We start from the raw sequence: 20254 nt of genomic DNA on the forward strand, positions 1-20254 counted from the left end.
ACGGAGCCCCACGCAGTGTACCACGCGCGCCATGTCAGTAGCTGGCGGTGAGGTCACATAAAATGGAAGCTTAAGATCCGAGTTCAATCTGGAAATTACCTACTGTCGGATTCCATTTACTGGCTATTGTCATACAAATACAGGCCTTGTCCAATTTAAATACACAAACATTGAAATGTAATAAGTAAATTATTTACTGTTTTTGCATTTTGAACAGCTGATATGGCAACGCATTTAAGGATTTTCGTGCTTTAATTATAGAGCTCTTGAATGTGAAAATAATGTTCACTCTTTGGTTTCTTATTTTTTCATATTATTTATACAACTTTAATGCAATTTTCAACATTAGAGCAGATGTATAAATGTTATACTGCAGTCAAATCCATCAAAACTCTGGTGCTTGTTTTTACAGTGCAAATTCCTTATTAGGAAAGATATTAGAAAATGGCATTATATCTCTAAAAGAAATAATATAGAGACAATTAGATACTCTGTCTGTCTTTCAAAATAATTAAGAAAAGATCTGAACAGCATTTGATTTGTCTAAAATAGTGATTTATAGTGAAATATTAATTTAATTTAAAAAGAGAAGCTACATTGGCAAAGCATTAAACGCACAGACAGAAGACCGTATATCTCAGCTCATCCCCAACAATTAACGTGAGCCAGGCAAATGACTTTCACCATAATGCAATTATATCACTTGTGGTATGCGTTAAACGGCCATGTCCAAAAGTGTCATTTGTGATGTGCTGCTTTGTGTTTTGACTTTGAGACTTTCCCGTTCAATATGTTCTTTTGGCTCGCTCGAACGTGTGACTCACAATAGACAATGAAGCCAAGACCAGCTGTGATTTTCTGTTGAGCTCACTCTATGCATTATTTATAGTCACATCAGTAGATTAGGCTGAAAGCTTGACCCTATACCGCATGATAATGTCTCCAGCCCGTTCGCGTTCTGGTCACCACTAACAAATGATAACCCCTTATCTGACTGCTTTTCCGTCCTCATAATGCAGTTTAATAGAGCAGAGTCTCAATCGCTATGTCCATTTCTCACTAATCTGTTTTGTTCTGTTTTTACACATACAATTTTTGTTATTAGATAGAGTACAACGGGGCTAAAGGCACACCTTAAGAAAAAAATAGCTTTTCACTAGTGTATGATTGTAGAACAGATAAATATGTTTGTATTGAATATTGATGGAGCAACAGATTTTGTATAAAAATAAATCATAAAATGTGTTTATTTTGTTTAAAAATCTTGTAAATTAATGAGTTGGCAAGGCCTTTTACCCCACACACGGGTAAAAGGCTCACCAGCATGGGGCAAAAGGCACACATTATTTATACAAATACTTTAGCTATGTTTTTAATAATGTCTAAGTTAATGCTTGTTCAAAACAATCACTGTAGCAAAGTTTGTACTATTGTCTGTTTATTTTGATAAATAAATAAATGCTTTTTTTGTTAAATAAATGTACTAATATAAAAATATATTTTAAAAACAGAAACAACATGATTTTAAAAAGAGTCAATATTCTGAAACCATTGAATGTTATCCCATAATAATTTAATATAGATTTACAGTAGTAACAGAAAATTATTTATTATATGATATGATTAATATCATATTTTTAAGTATGATGGTTCCATTATAAATATGATTATTATCTCTGGTGGACACCCAACTTAATATATGATATTTACCATCTGAATCTAACTATGTTGGAAAAGCCAGCCAACTATTTATTATTATGTTAATTATTGTGCCTTTCACCCCAATAGCATTTTTTTTTTTTTTTACATATTGGAAATTTTATATGGAAAAACTGTTGCTTTAATTACCTTGAACAAAACTGAAAATCATTAATAAGACCTTTGTATAAAAATATATTCCATAATTTTAGCGATTCTCATTTGAATCGCTAAAATTCGAATCATAAATCTACAACATTTCTAACGCAATCTACAACATGAAATATTAGATCAAATTAGCACAGAATCAACATTGCGCTGCTGCCCGAGATTGCGTCAAGTATCAGCCAAATTTCCACGTGCATCTTGAAAAGTGGATGTTTTGGAAAGTGTTACGGCAAGTTTGTGTGCCATCTAGTGTTTTAAAGGGAAAATCAAATCAAAGGCGCCTTTTACCCTGGTGTGACTTTAGTCCTGTTGTATACCCTACCGAAAAATCTCAGATTTGTATTGCAATTACTAGAGTAAACTGGTGGACAGATATCCACCTGGTCCAATACATTAGTTTTTGTGGATTGTACCTCAAGTACCCTGTCGCTCTTCAAACAGATTCTCAAACAGATCCCCCCTCAGAGTCAGTACACATCACAAAAAGATCCCCCTCTGCATTCCCCGAGCTAACAAAACACCATTATCTGTTTAATTGCCTGAGAACTGTTAAATACCCTCTATTTACATGACAAGATGCATCTTGTTGCGAAGTGTGACACAAACGAGTCAATACACAAAAGATGAAGGTGGTCACCACCGCCCCTGCACCCCCCAAAGACAGGAGTCCGGCTCATGAATGACAGTGCTGCAACAAGCACCCTGAGCAAACACACACACACACAAACCTAATTGGTTTTTAACCAGGTTAATGGAGCTTTAGCAGCAATCCCTGCATTCAAAGACATAAGCACACTTCACTAAACAGATGTTTAATGAAACAACCACAGCAGTGTCAGTGTGATACAAAATATGTAAAATATAAAAAATGTTTTTACAAAAATTATATATATATATATATATATATATAATTTGAATCCTAATGTATTATCTATAAGCCCTATATACATATATATATATATACACACGCACAGACTGTATATATATATATATACACACACACGCACAGACTGTATATATATATATATACAGTGTGTGTGTGTGTGTGTGTGTGTGTGTGTGTAAAATATATATATATATATATATATATATATATAGGGCTTATAGATAGATAAATACACTGTCTATAATTATATATGCACGCATATATAAGGCTATATAAAAAAATTGTTAGATGCGCTTAATCAATTTGACAGAGCTAGTGTGTGTGTGTGTGTGTGTGTGTGTGTGAATATTGATCATGAATTAAAATACAAAATATATGAAGTAGGAATGCACAAATAATATTCTAGGTTGATTCTAACATAAATTTATTTAAATTTTATTTAACATAAATACATTAAAGTGTATTTAATTTAATAATAAAATATTTCTCAAAGAAAAAAAAGCTTCTATTTTGCATCATTTAATTTAATACAATTGAATAATTCATTACAAATAATTATACATTAAGATATTTATATCATAGGGTTTGAGTGAAAATGAACATGAATTTAATATTTGCTTTAAATTAATTGATGGCAAGTTTGTGATTCAAAACCTGATATGATATGATGAATGTTCCAAAGAGTTTACATATGCTTATTTGATTAGTGACTTGCAAACTTTAAAGCTATGTATGATTTCACATCCTAATCCTGTTTAATTACAGATTTAAATTAAAAAGGCTGAGTTTTTTTTTTTTTTTTTTTACATGGACGCTCTGTCATTTGAATCCTAATGTATGATAAAAAAAGAGTGGAGAGAGTTTGAGCAGAGGACGAATGACCCGAAGGAATGGTGACTCGGAGAAAAGGCTGGTATCACACTGGGAGAAAAAAAAAAAGCGAGAGGGAGAGAGATGGGGTTCATTCTGTCTTTTCTCCCTCTCTCTCTCTCTCCCTTTCTCCTGCTGCCTTTGTGTGCCGTGCAGGAATGTGCTTGCTTTTCATTTCTTTCTTTGTGTCTGCCCCTCAGGCCCTAGCAGGCAGTGTCTTATGCCACAGCGGGGTCATGGCAAACACAGAGACACATTCATGGCCACATCAAGTTTATGTGAGAATCTGGTCCTTCCTTGCCCCTCATTTCCATATGAATTGTTAATAAAATAGCAGTCCTGTGAGGAGGAGATCACTCCAGCAGGGGAAGTCAAGCAAAGCAACCTTGGTTTAAAAACGGCCTCATCCCTTCTGTTCCTCAGATGTAGAAACGCTTCGGTTAAAGCTATCGCGAGCATTTGTCATCATTACTGACAATGTTTACTTAAGCACAACCACCTGTGAACTGCTCCATCACAAAACACCAGCGAAAACTGTATATTTTAATAAATGGCTCAATGAAAATAACATGCCTAAATAATAAATTTGAGAAATAACCATATAAAATTCCACGGTTAATGCGATATCCCACCGAAGCTTCTCACACATGCATTAAAGGCAAGACTCTTTGTTTCAAAATGTTAGCCAGCAATAACACAAAATGGAGCTTGGGAAAAAAACAGATCCCCATTTTTAGTTTGGGAAAACAAGCTGTTCTCAAGCCAATCACAGTTTGGGCCTTCTGGACAGGGAGCAGGATACATCTGAAGGGCTGGCCAGTTGATTGACTTTTCTTTAGGTTCAACACACGTGTCCTGTGACCCCGCCACACTTTCCCATGCCCCGCGATGCCCCATCTATTCTAACAGACATCCCTAATTCCCCCCATCCTCCACAGACAGATCAGCCTCGGCCATCACACTTGACAGCAGCCGTGTGTACGAATTCCCTCTGTGATGTCAGGGAGGTTTGCTGTCCAATAATTAGAGGGCGAGGAAGGGTCAGGATACGATGTGGACAGGTGATTGGACAAGATAGAGGAGCTCACCAAATCAACCTGCTCCGGCTGCGTTTTATTCAGCACATCTGCACCGGTGATGTTTCGTTAAATGTGGAGTGTAACAGAAATAATATCATCAGGCACATCATTTACGTTAACCTGGGGGGAAAAAGTATTGTTTATATACGGAAAATGTTTTCCATCGAAATAAGGTTATATATCATACTAAGGTTATATATTTAACAATAATACAAATAATTGATCAAAAATTTGACATAATTACAATAATATTTTACAATAATTATTTAAAATATAATTTATTATTATAATAATTATTATTCAAAATCATGAATTATAATTATACATAGGTTTAAAATGATTTCATATAAATTAATAATCAATATAATTAAGATTAATTATAAAAAAAAATGAATAACAAAATGCATTCCATTTTTCTTTTAGTCAGAGATTGCATCAAATGTTGCCAAGTGCCAACACAACTGTGTCACCGGCCCACCGGTGGGCCCAAATCTATTACATTTTTAAAACAGTAATATCCTATACTAAACCTAAACTAATCTTGACAAACTATATATCATTTGAAAGCTTACAATCTTAAAAGCTTATAGTTTCCATATTTGGTGATTGATTTTCAAAATAAATTACAGAGGAGCTGTAATTTATCAATTTGCAACAAGAATATTTTCATACTCCTAAGGCGTGTTTAGACCTTTATTTTGAAATAGTGATGAACATGAAAAATCATGAAAGAAGGGTAGAAACCTCAGTTTGTTTTCATGCCAAGAGTTCAAAAGATAGCATCCATTCAATTATTTTAGAAAAAAAGGTCTGAAATTTTTTTAAATATAAAGAAAAAAATTATAGATTCACCATTTGTGATGTGGCAGGAAGCTATAACGCACATACTTGTTCTTTTTGTGTTTCTTAGAGGTTGAATTCATATCAAAATCTGCCAAACTTCTCATATTACTTCTGAATAGGATGTCTACTTCATAAATTGTATGAAAATTGTGGAAATAATGGTTCAGATCACTCAAAACACATTTGGAAATGGAGGCGCCCTTATATGGGCAGTAATGGAGTCTGGTTGTCATCTAGTGAAAAAGTTTGGTACTGCGCCCAAACAAAATCTTACTGAAAGCTCATTTTTTGAGATATCAACCTAAAATTTGAAGCACAACTTGTTCAGATTTTTGGCTTTGTTTTTTTTTGTTTTTGCAGTTTTAGAGTCGCCCAGATTTTGAAAATATATATTTTATATAAAATATGAATAATTCAATTTTTTACATTGTACATTTTCATAAACTCAAACTTTTATAACCTTTTTTCTGTTTCACTTTCTTAATTTATTTCACTTCTAAAAAAATCTGCCAAATGTCTTCTTTAAAACAAGACCAATCTTACGTCTATATTCCAAAGCATTCTTGAATTACAACCATTTAAATTCGAAATGTGCATTTTCATGTATATTCAAAAAAGGGGGGGTGACACTTAAAGGGTTAATAGATGTGAAATATATACACAGTAAAGAAAAAAGTTATAATACTGATTATAATTATTGGAGTACAAGAAAATACGATTTCAGTCTTTCTACTTAAAAATTGTATGTTTAATTCAATGTGTTACTTGCCATTTCTTTGTAATTATTATTTCTGAGTGAAAATTGTTTAAAAGTAAACTCACTATTTTTTTCAGCGTATTCATATGCATGTTAAGTTGAATATACATACATTTTTTAAAAAAACTACACAATTCTTTGTGTAAAATTTCCATTTCACAGGATGTCAGATCTCATAATCTCCATCTTAACTTGTGTTATAATCTCTAACATGTATCTTCTGCTCAATCCTGCTTTGTGGTGCTGTACATCTGTTATTCATACAGCGCTCTTCGCGTGATTAAGTCGTCTCTTTGTGGACATGGATGTCCTCACTCTTTAGTGTTTTTGGACTTGCGGACAGATCTTGCTGTGAATCGAGGGTATGTCTGCCAGCTTGACACGCACAGAAGGAGAGCATGACATCAGGGCTTTGTCATTTAGAAGATCTATTCAAGGATTACAGTGGAGAATGAGCCCCTGCCCGGAGGAGGCTTATTTCACTGAAACCCTAGCTGTTTTCACTACCATTTTCTTTTTTCTCCAAGCACTTCTGTATGTAGCTTGGGAGAGTACTATAGTTGCATTACGTATTCAAATCTGAGACTTTTAACCCTTAGGCACCACTTCGGAATACAAAAGAGGTTGTGTGCCCACATGATAATATCACATGAGCCTTCACCCAAATATAATAAAAATGACAAACACTGATACCATAAAGTATTTCTATTTCTGGGAATAACCCTGGAAAAGCTAAGATTCATTAAAAAAAAATAAGTCTTAATTCTTGGCTATCAAACAGATTAACTAGACCAGATAATGTATTACTTTAATATACACTCAATGTGTTCCAAAGGGGGGTTTTCACAGTGATGCCATAGAAGAACCATTTTTGGCTTTCCAAAGAAGCTTTCAGGGATCAGTTCTTAAAAGAACAATGTTTTTCTTATCGCAAAGAACATTTTAATAATCGAAACAAACCTTTTCTACTATAAAATACCTTTATTTTTAAGAGTGTGCATTATATGGAATGGCACACATTGGTATACTCCTTTTATCTCTTGTTTTGTCACTTAAAGAAACGTACTGTTTTAAAATGCATTTCAACTCTTTAGCCAGTTATTAATAAAAATGTACACGAGATAGATAGATAGATAGATAGATAGATAGATAGATAGATAGATAGATAGATAGATAGATAGATAGATAGATAGATAGATAGATAGATAGATAGATAGATAGATAGATAGATGTCAGAAGTTTACACTCATTTTTTATAAATACAATTTTTTTTTTTTTTTTTTAATGGTTGTTTTGGCAGGCAGAGTATCACATATCATCATTTTTTTTATTTAATTTATTTTAAGAAAACAATCTAGTTTTTCTTCACGGCAAAAACTGACTCTAGTGACAAGTCTGACATTACTTGCTGTTTGCTGAACCCAAGCATAACTCTCTTGCTCTCTCTGCAACACAGCAGAATACATTTCCTGTGGATATCAGGGAGCCATTTACTCACATACTGCTTCTTTTGTCTTGTCATTTCCCCAAACAAGTGTCCTGTGATTTAAAAAAAAAAAGAAAAAAAAAAGGAAATTTTATACTTCCTTTGTACTCATCACAGGTGTTTGTACAGCTTACTTGTAAAGGAGACGATAACATAAGCTGAAGCATGTTTGGATAATTCTAAGTTAAAAGTCATGTTTCAATTTGACTGAGATATTAGCCAAAAAAAAAAAAAAAAATCATGGCAGGGATTATTTTTGAACTGGCTCTGATGTTTATGTTTAGTGAATTTTTAAACAATCTTTTCTATGGTATATAACTGATTTCTAAATTTCCAAGGAAAGCCTCTTCCCAGCAGGTATTAGGATTTCCTCATTTTGCACATTAATTCAAATAATTTACAATACAATAATATTAAAATATACTAAAAAGGTGCATTTACTAGTACAATCAAAGACATTAAAGCTGACTGACACATTAAAAAAAGTACAAAAGCACCACAAATGAATACAAAATGTCACAATATGGTATCTCCTTGAGTCAGGTTTGACAACAGTGTTGTAAAAGACCAACTGCCTTTTAACCATCTGCAACTCACCAAGTTTGAATGCATCTTTTTAAATGAGATTTGAAAGCCAATTGGCAGAGGATGAGCTTTAGAACATCATACACCTTTAGAAGACTTAGAATATAGTGCATAAGGTGGACTTTCATTGACTTATTTTAAAAAATATTTTTTTTTTTATTAAATTACTGTAATTATTAAACATGTGGCTAAATGTAATTTGTTATGAAAACTGTTTGGTGGTAAGGGTTGGTTTATGAGCTCAAAAATATTGATATAATAACAATGTAAATTATACTAGTGTCATATAATACATAATAACAAATATATTGCTGTTGAATTTCCATGTATTGCATCATGGCTTTGACAAAATCCTCCTATATGAAGTGAAAATATCACAAGAGTTTTGGTCGCTCACAGTAAAAAGTGATCAGTTGACTTAACTTAAAAAAAGGGAGGAAACCTGTTGCCCTATCTTATTTTATTTTTTATTTTTTTTTATTACGCATTAAGTTTATTTACTTAATAATTTGAAGGCAATGGGTTTCCTTACTTTTTTAAGTAAAGTCAACAGATCACTTTTTACAGTGCAGCAAAGGCCCTCGAACAATGCTCTCTCTTCGCTCTCTTTTTCTATTAAAAGTAAAAATCCCTGAATACTCTATAACTCAAAAGTATATAAATATTATAACTTTATAACTCTTTAAATGGCTCCCATAAGGTTCTGGGAGTATAGCTACAAACACATTGAGTATAACGTGCGAGTGCGAAAGAAATTTCACATTCACCCGAGGAATTTGAACAAGATGGATCTAATCTGTCTTAATCCTCTGTGAACTCCAATTACAATTTTCTTGATCTACACTTGACCTAATACTCCCATGCGTGGCACCTCAGACCAAGAACCTTAACTTTGCTAATTGGGCCTTCTTGCCAACTCGATGAATGTAGGTCTTCAAACAGCATTCCCAGCAGGGCTGTTTTTAGTCTACAACTGAACTCACCAAAAACCTGAATAGAAAAACAGCGTTTCCACAGCTACATGAATATCAATCATCATTGGCGTAATGTAACTTTATTTTTGGTTAATGGTTAATAACTTAAAACTGGTTCGACAGAAGCACTGAATGGATTATTACAGCACAACAAATACATAGTTTTTCCCCCCATTCATATAAAACTTTAAACTGGATGTCTAGACAGACTACACAAATAAACAGCATACAGGACTTCATGCAGCGATGAACAGCACCCAGGTAAATACTGAAAGCTATTCCCAGAAAGTCCTTGAAAGTGACAGAGCCTGCTGGTTAGTGTTTGCTGTCGCTAAAGAGAAACTGGACTAGACACTCAGCTAAAAGCATACTTCACTTAAAACGTTTATAAAAAGAGAGATAACATACTTAGCTTTTATTTAATATTAACATATATATAATGTATATATGTGTGTGTGTATATATATATATATATATATAGTCTTTGATACAATTTTATACATCCATAAATATGAAAATAAAAAATAATATGGAACCAGGAACTGCTGAAAATAAATTCAACCTCTTGTTTTCATGTGTGTTCAAGTAAAAGACTGAAAATCCAGACTAGGCCATGAACTTGTCTGGAATTCAAGCACAAAGCTGGCTTTTTGCCTCAATTCTCAGTTTCAGCTGATAAGGCACAGAGCTTGTTTGAAGAGTCAATACAAAAACATTTTTAAAGGAAAAATGGGAAAGATTGCTAAAGTCTATGTCCATTCCATGTGCGTGTGTGCACATTCCGGAGCAAATACACTTTACTCTCTGAACAAAATTGTGTCGACAAAGAAGGCTGAATACACTTACCATGCCTTTAGCCTGTATATCATAAAGGGAGTGAAGCATCCACCTTTATCACAGTCTATTCCATTTAAGGTTTTGAAATAACTGCTGTCTAGACCACGCAGAAACTTGGTGCTAAAGAAGTGAAACGACCTTCCCCCTTCCTGCGAACGATCTATTACCCCCCTCCCCGCCCGGCACCCCCTACCTCATCCATGAGTGGAATCGCTTTAAGTGCCTGTCAGGCAGAAAACCGGCTTCAGCATTGTGCAGCTGTAAGTTTCCCCGATCCGTTCTCCAATGAGATTGGCCCTTCCTTCACCACATGACTCAAAAAAAAAAAAAAAAGGCTAGAAAGTGAAGAGCAGAAGAAGATACAGCAGACGTGGAGAGAGCATAATCCTGTCGGCGGGGTCGTGTACCTGAGGAGCAGGTTTAAGTTTCTAGAGCTTTTCCGACATAGTTTGTGGAGGACTGGGAGAGAGCGAATGGGAGGGGGAGGAAACTGTGCATAATCCCTTCCCTGCAGAAACTTCCTCCCTCTTGCTCTCTCTCTCTCTCTCTCTCTCTCTCTCTCTCTCTCTCTCTCTCTCATATGAGCTGCTGGCCCTTGTCTGAGCACTGGAATGCAAAGGCCATGCTTCAAGAGGCCCAGTCAGACAAGCTCAAGTCAGTCACTCCTCTGTGACCTCAAGCTTAACACTAGCACGTGTGCATGGATGTGCATTTATACCAAATTAGAGCCCTATTATCTCTTTTACACTTTTTTTAAAAAATTAGGGTTGAGGGGGAAGTACTGTAGACTAAAGGTAGAAGGATACAGGTGTGAGGTGTGTACCCAATTGAAATGAAAACATACTTGTCAGTAATAATAATTGTATTCATTTCACTATTTCATTCCGGTATTGCCCAGTACACTGCATGCATTCAAAAGTTTGGGGTTGGTAAGATTTTTTAAAAGAAGTTTCTGATGCCCACCAAGACAGCATTTATTTGATCAAAAACAGTGTGATACTGTTTTCTATTTTAAAGCTGCAGTCCGTAGCTTTTCCTCTTTGTCGCCATCTCTGCATCTGCATCTGTAACTGCAGTGATTCGCGGAATTATCATCTTTACGTGGGTTGTAAATCGGCATGAAACAGCGCGGATGAACACAGTGTTTTGAGGCGAGTGCTGCTGTCAGTCACCGCGCTGTGTGGATACTGTCAGAATCACAGATTCACTTTTTGAAAGTTTGACCAACATAAGAATTTTCATAAGAAAATGTCTTCTGAACAAGTAAGTAACATCCATTTTTGTTCTGACCAACTAAGGGGGAAAAAGCATTCGACATGATAAGCTTCGTTAGATTTAATCAACGCGATTTACAGCAACCGTGCAAATTATAGCCTACTTTGTTCTCAAATTGTTCATGTTAACAACATCACATCAGCATTGCGTGACTAATGTTAAATTTAATGTGTTTTATGGTTACCTGTGTAGTTCAGAATTCATATTCTCCATAATGGCAAAACGAGAAAGGCGCAACAAAGGAAACTCCATAACTGTGTGAATTAAGAAAACGTACACGATTGAACTATTGAAATGTCTTACTTGTTCAGCAGAAAAAAGCCGTCTCTTCTTCCGTTTCGAACCCCTTCAAAACACGGAGTTCACGCACTTTTCAAAAGCCCCGCCGATGTTTAAATCCTCGTGTTCGGATGAGACGGTTTCTTTCTCTTTCTCTAGCCACCTTAAATCCGAAGTACGAAGTCTTTTGGGTTTTATAACTGCTGAATCTCCAGTTGACACTGATGATTGTTGTTTGGATCTTTCTGGATGCCATAAGTTTAATCATGTAAAGTGCTGCGAGAAAAGCCTATACATCTAAACATCTCGTCACGCGCAGTATAGCCGGCTAGCCGAAACTCCTTCTTTATGTGTACGGGTGTGACGCATGGGCGTAGGTTTGGTCTCAGCTTTGGTGGGGACATCCCATCTGCCCCCCCCCCCCCCCCCCCCCCCCCCCCCATTAAAACTGTATAATCTCAAAAATGCACTCTCAAAAAATAAAAACCTGAGACTGTAATGCTGAACAACCAAACATTTTATTTAACATAAATTATTATGTATCTATCTTCTATTCTATATCAAATTCTATTGATATATTCTATCCTTAAAAAAAAGCAAGTTTAACCCTCCTACCAGATATTGTTATTTGGATATTATCAAACAAATAATGATTCAATATATTTGAATAACCAACAGTGTTTACTTTTGCCTTTTTAACATTGCCAATATGTTTTTCCAGACATGTGTCTAGCAGGCTACACTCACAAATACAATACATAAACAGAATGTAGAAACGAAAAATGTCTCAGATGATCCACTGTTTATGTCTGCATTCTAAGTTAAGGTAGGCTAATTAACATTCAGTGACTTGCTAACGTCTATCATGATAGCGCGACTTCTATGAGTCTATCCGAGCTGCACACCCTGCTCCTAACCTTGAAAAATTGCAGAAGCTAGGTTTAACAGTAACAATATCCTGGGTAACCAGGATCACCAGTTAATACTATTTTCCACAGTAGAATCTGCATTTGAAAGCATGGTCAGTCACTACTACTGCTAGTTATTTGTGTGGCTAGTTATTTTTGCCTACTTACACTCTGCTTTATGAAAAAGCGAGTATGTCCCCTTTCTTCTTCTTGGGTGACATAGCTGATCTACTACAAAGTACAAAAAGGGGCAAAAAACGGAATATTAAAATGTTTTACCCTGGCCTTTGTATATGCATGAATATGTGCATGCAGAGAGACAGCCCTGGGAACTTACCGTCGGCGTCGTCACGCGCGCGCGCGCACACACACACACACCACCCGCTCGCTGCCAGTGAGTGCAAGCACAAAAAGTAGTCCCGGCCCGCGCGTGTAGCCTGCCTGTCAGATACCCCGCCGCCAATCAAATTACGGCGTATCTTGTACTGTCGTCGTCCTGGCCGTTGGAATCGATCCAAATAGCAGCGCAAATATCAAAATAGCAGTTCAAAGGAGCTTGCTAAATATTGGTGGGGACAAATTTGTCATCTCAAAATATTGATTGGGACTAGTACCTAGCGTCCCCCCCTAAACCTACGCCCTTGGTGTGACGTCATGACGCAAAGACATGCTCGAATTTCCCGCGGAAACCCACCAGTACCACTGGAATTAAAATCATTATTACAAGCTAACCGTTTTGAATCTAGCTATGGCAAGCAGATAGTTTTGACCACTGGCAGAATACGTTTTTTTTAATATAATTATTTTGGATTATTTTTTACTTAAAAAAGCTACAGACTGCAGCTTTAATATATATTAAAATGTCATTTATTCCTTCAGTCTTCTGTGTCACATGATCCTTCAGAAATCATTCTAATATGCTGATTTGGAGCTCAAGAAACATTTCTTATTCATATTTATATGTAAAATGTTACAGATCTTATTGTTGAGAAGATATTTTGATTAGCTTTTCTGTACAAAGAACATAATTTATTTGAAATAGAAATCCTTTTATCAATGTAAATACAGTTACTATTAAATAAAATGTAAAAAAATCTTACCTAAACCTTTTCATCAACTGACATTTATATAAAGACAAAAAAAGCATGACATTATGACAGTAAGTTTCATACATAATGGCAAAATTGTATTTTGTGACAGAATTTGTCATTTTATCAAACCGCTGTTGCCAATGAGAAGCCATTTTTGCTCTGAACAAACTTAAAGGGATAGTTCACCCAAATTTTTTAATTCTGTCATCATTTACTCACCCTCAAGTTGTTCCAACCCGAATTAATTTCTTCTGCACAAAAGATGATATTTTGAAGAATATGGGTAACCAAACAGTTAATGGACCCCATTGGCTGGAACACAATACTATGGAAGTCAGTGGGGTCCATCAACTGTTTGGTTACCCATATTCTTCAAAACATCATCTTTTGTGTTCAGTTGAAGAACAACTAGAGGGTGAGTAAATGATGACAGAATTTTAATTTTTGAGTGAACTATCCCTTTAAGCAATAATGTAACACATTTATAATGCTTTTTGTTTTTTACCTTTGTAAAACTTTTTTCCAGAATTTGACTTATATGCCTCTACTCTGTTAACTTTTATCCAAGTGTATGTTTTGGATGTCAAACGAGACAAGGATCATTTTCCATGTCCAACTGTAGCAGTGAAAATAAGTTACCGTGCCTCGAGGTAGGTTGTGAACCCAGGCAGACTTTTCCATCTGGTTTCACGCTCGCTCAGTGAACAGAACATCAGTGTTTCACCATAAACACAAACGTCATGCTCATATGATCAGGATACGTTTCCGTTGGCCTTTGCCTTCCTCACACTGTCTTAAGGCAATCACAAGACATATATATCCCTCTGAGCCAGTCTCTCATGAAATGAATACTATTTCTAGCAATGCCGCTTGAACTAATACTTTCACTTAGAGTCAAAGCTCAAGATATGCAGAAGTCGAGTGGGTTTTAGAGCACTATCAACTGCTCATGTCTGTTCGAGACCACACACTCACTCCTGTAGCTGCTTAGAACCTATTTTAGAATCAACCTTGTCTTCACGGTGCCCTTTTCAAGAATTATTCTTGAGACTAATTGGACCCTGGGGATCTAGACCTCAGTGCTGAGGGTCTAGAATAAGGTCTATTAGACGTCCATTTGGACTCAAGCCAACACAGCACATGACAAGTGGAGTAAGTGTTTGCTCCACCCATGAGGCCCTTATGAAAAACAAGTGCTTTTCATTATGACACAGAACTGCCTGACCTCATGTCTGACACTTTTTATAAGATTTTTTTTTTTTTTTTTTTATATTATAAATGAACAAGTCAAAGAGTTAATAGACTAAACTAAACAATAAATAAACACTTTTCTAGCAGCTGGATTTGTTCAGCTGTGCACCAAATGACCCTTTGTTAAACTCCGCCCTCCTCTCAGACAAGCTCTGCAGAAGGTCCCATAGGAAAAGAACTGGATCTTTTATCTGCTGTCTTTATTCAAAGCAAATGCTAAATTACATTATATTAATAACACGATTAAAAACTGGCAGAAACTGAATAAAAATCAATGCAAACACTGGTAAACTGAAAAGAGAAAAACCTCATTTGAAAGCGATTACAGTAACAAGTGAACGGATGTCTCACTCACTATTTTTGGATAATTTCTGTAAAAGTTCATTTCAAATTCTACCCAAACACATCAGAAGTCTGTAGAATTAGATTTAAAACCTTGGCTGTGTCCCAATTCAAAGGCTGCATTCTTCGAAGGACTCAGACTTCGAAGGCGCGAAGGTTGGACTGAGCGCAAATGGGACGGTCCAGCCTACGGAGGACTCCTCTTGTCGCCTAACAACTGTGACAGTTTCCGTTAAAGTTGATGGGAAGCAGTAACGTTTGTACTGGACTTTTTCAAAAGTTATATTCAACTGCCTAAAAACAAAACCGGATTCACAACCTGTCTAAATATATTCACTTTGGCCCATTTATGTACATAATAAAGAGTATAAACTATATAAAATCGCATCTTAGTAAGATATACTTAACGTTTAAACCACTTTCCACCGAATGGGTGACATTTGCTTGTTGTAAACTTTATTTTTTATATTTTTTCAACACTGATATTACACATTTAAATATTCAAAATGTGTATTGGTCAATTTATTTTTTATAAAAACAATAATTTTTTACAAGGTTTCTAAGCAGAAGATGGACGCATGTTTTCTCAGTCCTCTCACAACCATTTCTAGGGTTTACAAAGTATGGTGTGAAAAGGGAAAAACATCCAGTATGCGGCAGTCCTGTGGGCAAAGATGCCTTGTTGATGCTAGAGGTCAGAGGAGAATGGGCCGACTGATTCAAGCTGATAGAAGAGCAACTTTGACTGAAATAACCACTCGTTACAACCGAGGTATGCAGCAAAGCATTTGTGAAGCCACAACACGCACAACCTTGAGGCGGATGGGCTACAACAGCAGAAGACCCCACCAGGTACCACTCATCTCCACTACAAATAGGAAAAAGAGGCTACAATTTGCAAGAGCTCACCAAAATTGGACAGTTGAAGACTGGAAAAATGTTGCCTGGTCTGATGAGTCTCGATTTCTGTTGAGACATTCAGATGGTAGAGTCAGAATTTTGCGTAAACAGAATGAGAACATGGATCCATCATGCCTTGTTACCACTGTGCAGGCTGGTGGTGGTGGTGTAATGGTGTGGGGGATGTTTTCTTGGCACACTTTAGGCTCCTTAGTGCCAATTGGGTATCGTTTAAATGCCACGGCCTACCTGAGCATTGTTTCTGACCATGTCCATCCCTTTATGGCCACCATGTACCCATCCTCTGATGGCTACTTCCAGCAGTATAATGCACCATGTCACAAAGCTCGAATCATTTCAAATTGGTTTCTTGAACATGACAATGAGTTCACTGTACTAAAATGGCCCCCACAGTCACCAGATCTCAACCCAATAGAGCATCTTTGGGATGTGGTGGAACGGGAGCTTCGTGCCCTGGATGTGCATCCCACAAATCTCCATCAACTGCAAGATGCTATCATATCAATATGGGCCAACATTTCTAAAGAATGCTTTCAGCACCTTGTTGAATCAATGCCACATAGAATTAAGGCAGTTCTGAAGCGAAAGGGGGTCAAACACAGTATTAGTATGGTGTTCCTAATAATCCTTTAGGTGAGTGTATATGTGTGTGTATGAGAGAGAGTGTACATGACTGTGTGTATAAGATTTCTGTGTTAAAGTGATGTACTATGTGCTAGTAGTACTTCACAGCAGGTGGAAAAAGAAAGAATGACAGAGAGGAGAAGAGAGAGGGAGGGAGAAAGAGGGAAGTTAATATAAAAAGGGGGAAAAGAAAGGGTTGCAGGTGTGTTTCGCTCCTTCCCTTGCAGGATGCCATGGGTGGGTGTTTCTGGCACTTGTATGGGTTCTCTCCATCTTCTATAAAATATAAGAAAGACAAAACGTTTAAGTCACTTCGTGGTGGACTGGCTGGAAGTATGGTATTCTCATTGTAAAACTAATACTAAGGGTAACAGGACTGAGTCAAAACCCGGGAACGCGACGTGTGTATTGTATCTAAAATGTTAGATAAAATATTTTTTTCTCATAAAAAAAACAACACTTTAAAGCATAGATTGGATATAAAGTCACAAAACAATGCAAAAAAAAAAAAAGATTTCTGAAGGATTTTAATCATTATATTTCATGGTAAAGTTTAGACATGGAGAGTGGGGACATGCAACAAATGCTATTTTTTTAGTGTTCTATGTAGTTTTTATTAATTTATTTAATTATATTTCATTTTATTAAAAAAAAAAGTCTGAATTGCAGGATATAAACTGGCAATTCTGAGGAAAAAAGTTTATATCTCACAATTCTTATTTTTCTACTCAGAATTGTGAGATATCGTTTTCTGCCCACAAAATACATCATTGCTGTTTGCAAACACCCAAATGGTTTATATAACTGATAGCAAAATTTGCTAAGGAAGTAGGCTATTGGCCAGTAATGATTTATAAGGCGGGGCTTAGCAAAGTGTCAAGAGAAAAATTAATCAAACATTGTATTAAATAATTTATTATCTTCTGCTGTCCTCAATCCCGTAACAGAATCCACAGGGAATTGTGATTTCCTTAGCCTGTGTGTATCCGCAGTCTTGAGATGTTTATGTAAGGATGTGCTGAAATATAAATCTTGGAGTGCTCTACCCTCACAATGACAGTAACGCTTGCATGTAACTCTAGATGCACTACACTGTGATGAATTTGGTCCCCACCCACCAGGTGCTCATGGAAAGAATATCATGAAATACAGAATTTTTACAGTAATAATAATATTAATACCACACTGACTCACAAGATCCATTCTGTTTGTACACCAGTTTGCAATCAGCTGACTTGTCCGTTTTCCCGCTGGTCTTTCTCTTTTGCTGGTCACTCTATGGCAGTGCGGTAATATTTCACTTCACTTCGTAATATTTGCATCAATAAATCAAAAGCATTGGTAAAATGCATGCACAAATTCAGACGAAGAAGTTGAACTGTGCCTTAGTATTTTAGTTGTCCCAATTTCAAATGAAAACTGTTAATCTGTTAATCAAACTAAATAATCAATATAAAAATGCATCTAAATGTAAAAATGAAGTGTCAGGCTGTAGTGAGCTCTGCTATTGTCTTCTGACATTTGAAAGCATTACTGCCTATTGAGAATCTGTAATAAAACTGTCGTGTTCTTCAAATGGTCACATTATACTAGCACACAAAACTATAAAACTAAACAAAGGTAGTTAGGGCACAACGCATTTATGAGCATCTCAACAAAGACATCTCATTGGCTAGCAGACCTATCATATTGCAAAGGCAATAAATTCGAGTGGAAGTTTTTGTGACAGTAAACAGCCTGTCTGTGGAAGAGAATGAATTGTGGGTTAATTGAGAGGCGCAGTTTTGCGATAAAGCTCCACCACCTCTGTATGACCCCTGTGATAATGAGCAGTATGACAGAGGGCAAGTTATCCTTGACACTCCTAACAAAAATCTACTGCCTTAAAATAATATATATATTGGGTTTATCATGCATTCCCAGGATGTCACCCATTTCTTTATCTTTAGAGGAAAAATAAGACTACATCAGTATTAGTATCTAGAGCCTGCGTAAATCGGATATTAAATTATCTTGTAATCACGAAATGTCTAGACAGTGGAACAATAAAAGGTTATTTGGTGAGTTAAGGACTGTTATGGTTGTATTTGGAAGTAGTCCTGTTTAACCAAGACATTCTGTCTGCAAGGTCCTTGACCATCAAAAAACTCACAATGGGAGCAGGAAAACCCCTGTTTTTCCACTCTCCAGCTTGTCTTACAAATGTGGGATTTCCCTTATTAACCGACACTTGCATTGATATGAAATGGAATATGTAGCGCTACAAATCCAGATATCCTATCGAGCAGTGACCAAATTGCAAGCAATCAAATGGGAATAATAAAATCTTTCAAACCAAACACTAGCTATTGTTGTTTCTCCTCTGTTTCTCCTTCATCCATTTTTTTTTTTTTTTTTTTTTGCTTGAGAGATCAAAGGCGAGGGTTTTAGCATTCCTCTGAATAAGCTTTTAGCTTAACAACACAGGGCAATTTAGATCTCTTGCCGGCCAAGACAAAAGCTTCCATGGATCTGTTAGCTGATATTCTAGTGCCTATTGTTGCCCTTGAACCTGATAAATTTGACAGGGCCCAAGAGAATGGACATTGTGATTCCACAAAGCTCTCCTTCAATAACCGAGGGGCTAATCTCCTCGCCTGATACCGTATTAATAACCTTTTAATTAAAACAGAAAGCGACATTGAACAAGGACTAAGCTGCCCCATGCTGGGAAGTATAACGAGAATCAATACGTAAACTCGCAGACTATACGAAAGGACGTTCGAAAGAGAGAGAAAAAGAGGCCCCTGTGAAGTGAACAATGTCACAAAAGGCAGATAGTGAGGGACAAAAATATTTGCTTATCAAAGGATTCGAAAGGACCAAAGCTAAACAATGCATCCAAGCGTTTATGGTGTATTTGAAATGATTCGAATTTATTCCATTTTATTCTATTGATTAATGACTTTTATAAAAAAAAAAAAAAAAAAAAAATTATGAATCTTATTTATCTTTTATTCATTGATATCTGTGTTAATTTAATCATCTTTAATCGTTATATTCCTTATGTTGCATGATTATTCGTTGACATGCTGATTTCTTTAATACGCTGATTTCACGCAGCTGCCATTTTGAAATGGCTCCGGTGGGAAGAAAACCGGAAGTGTCGCATTTAATCATAGGAGAGTCGCAAATGCGATGGTGTATTGTTGTGTTTAATGTAGAAAATAGTTATTCTAAAAATTTACTCACATTTCTTTCATATTTTAGACTATATACAGTGAAATTTATTTATAAATAAAATAATTATTTATATATAATTCAGAACGTAAAAAAAGAAGCAGGAACGAACTATAGACATATCCTATATTGAATATTAACATCCAATAGTGTAAATCGCG

This window comes from Rhinichthys klamathensis, unplaced genomic scaffold (assembly GCF_029890125.1).
Source record: "Rhinichthys klamathensis goyatoka isolate OS25496 unplaced genomic scaffold, OSU_Roscu_1.1 h1tg000311l_1, whole genome shotgun sequence".
Lineage (NCBI taxonomy): Eukaryota > Metazoa > Chordata > Actinopteri > Cypriniformes > Leuciscidae > Rhinichthys > Rhinichthys klamathensis.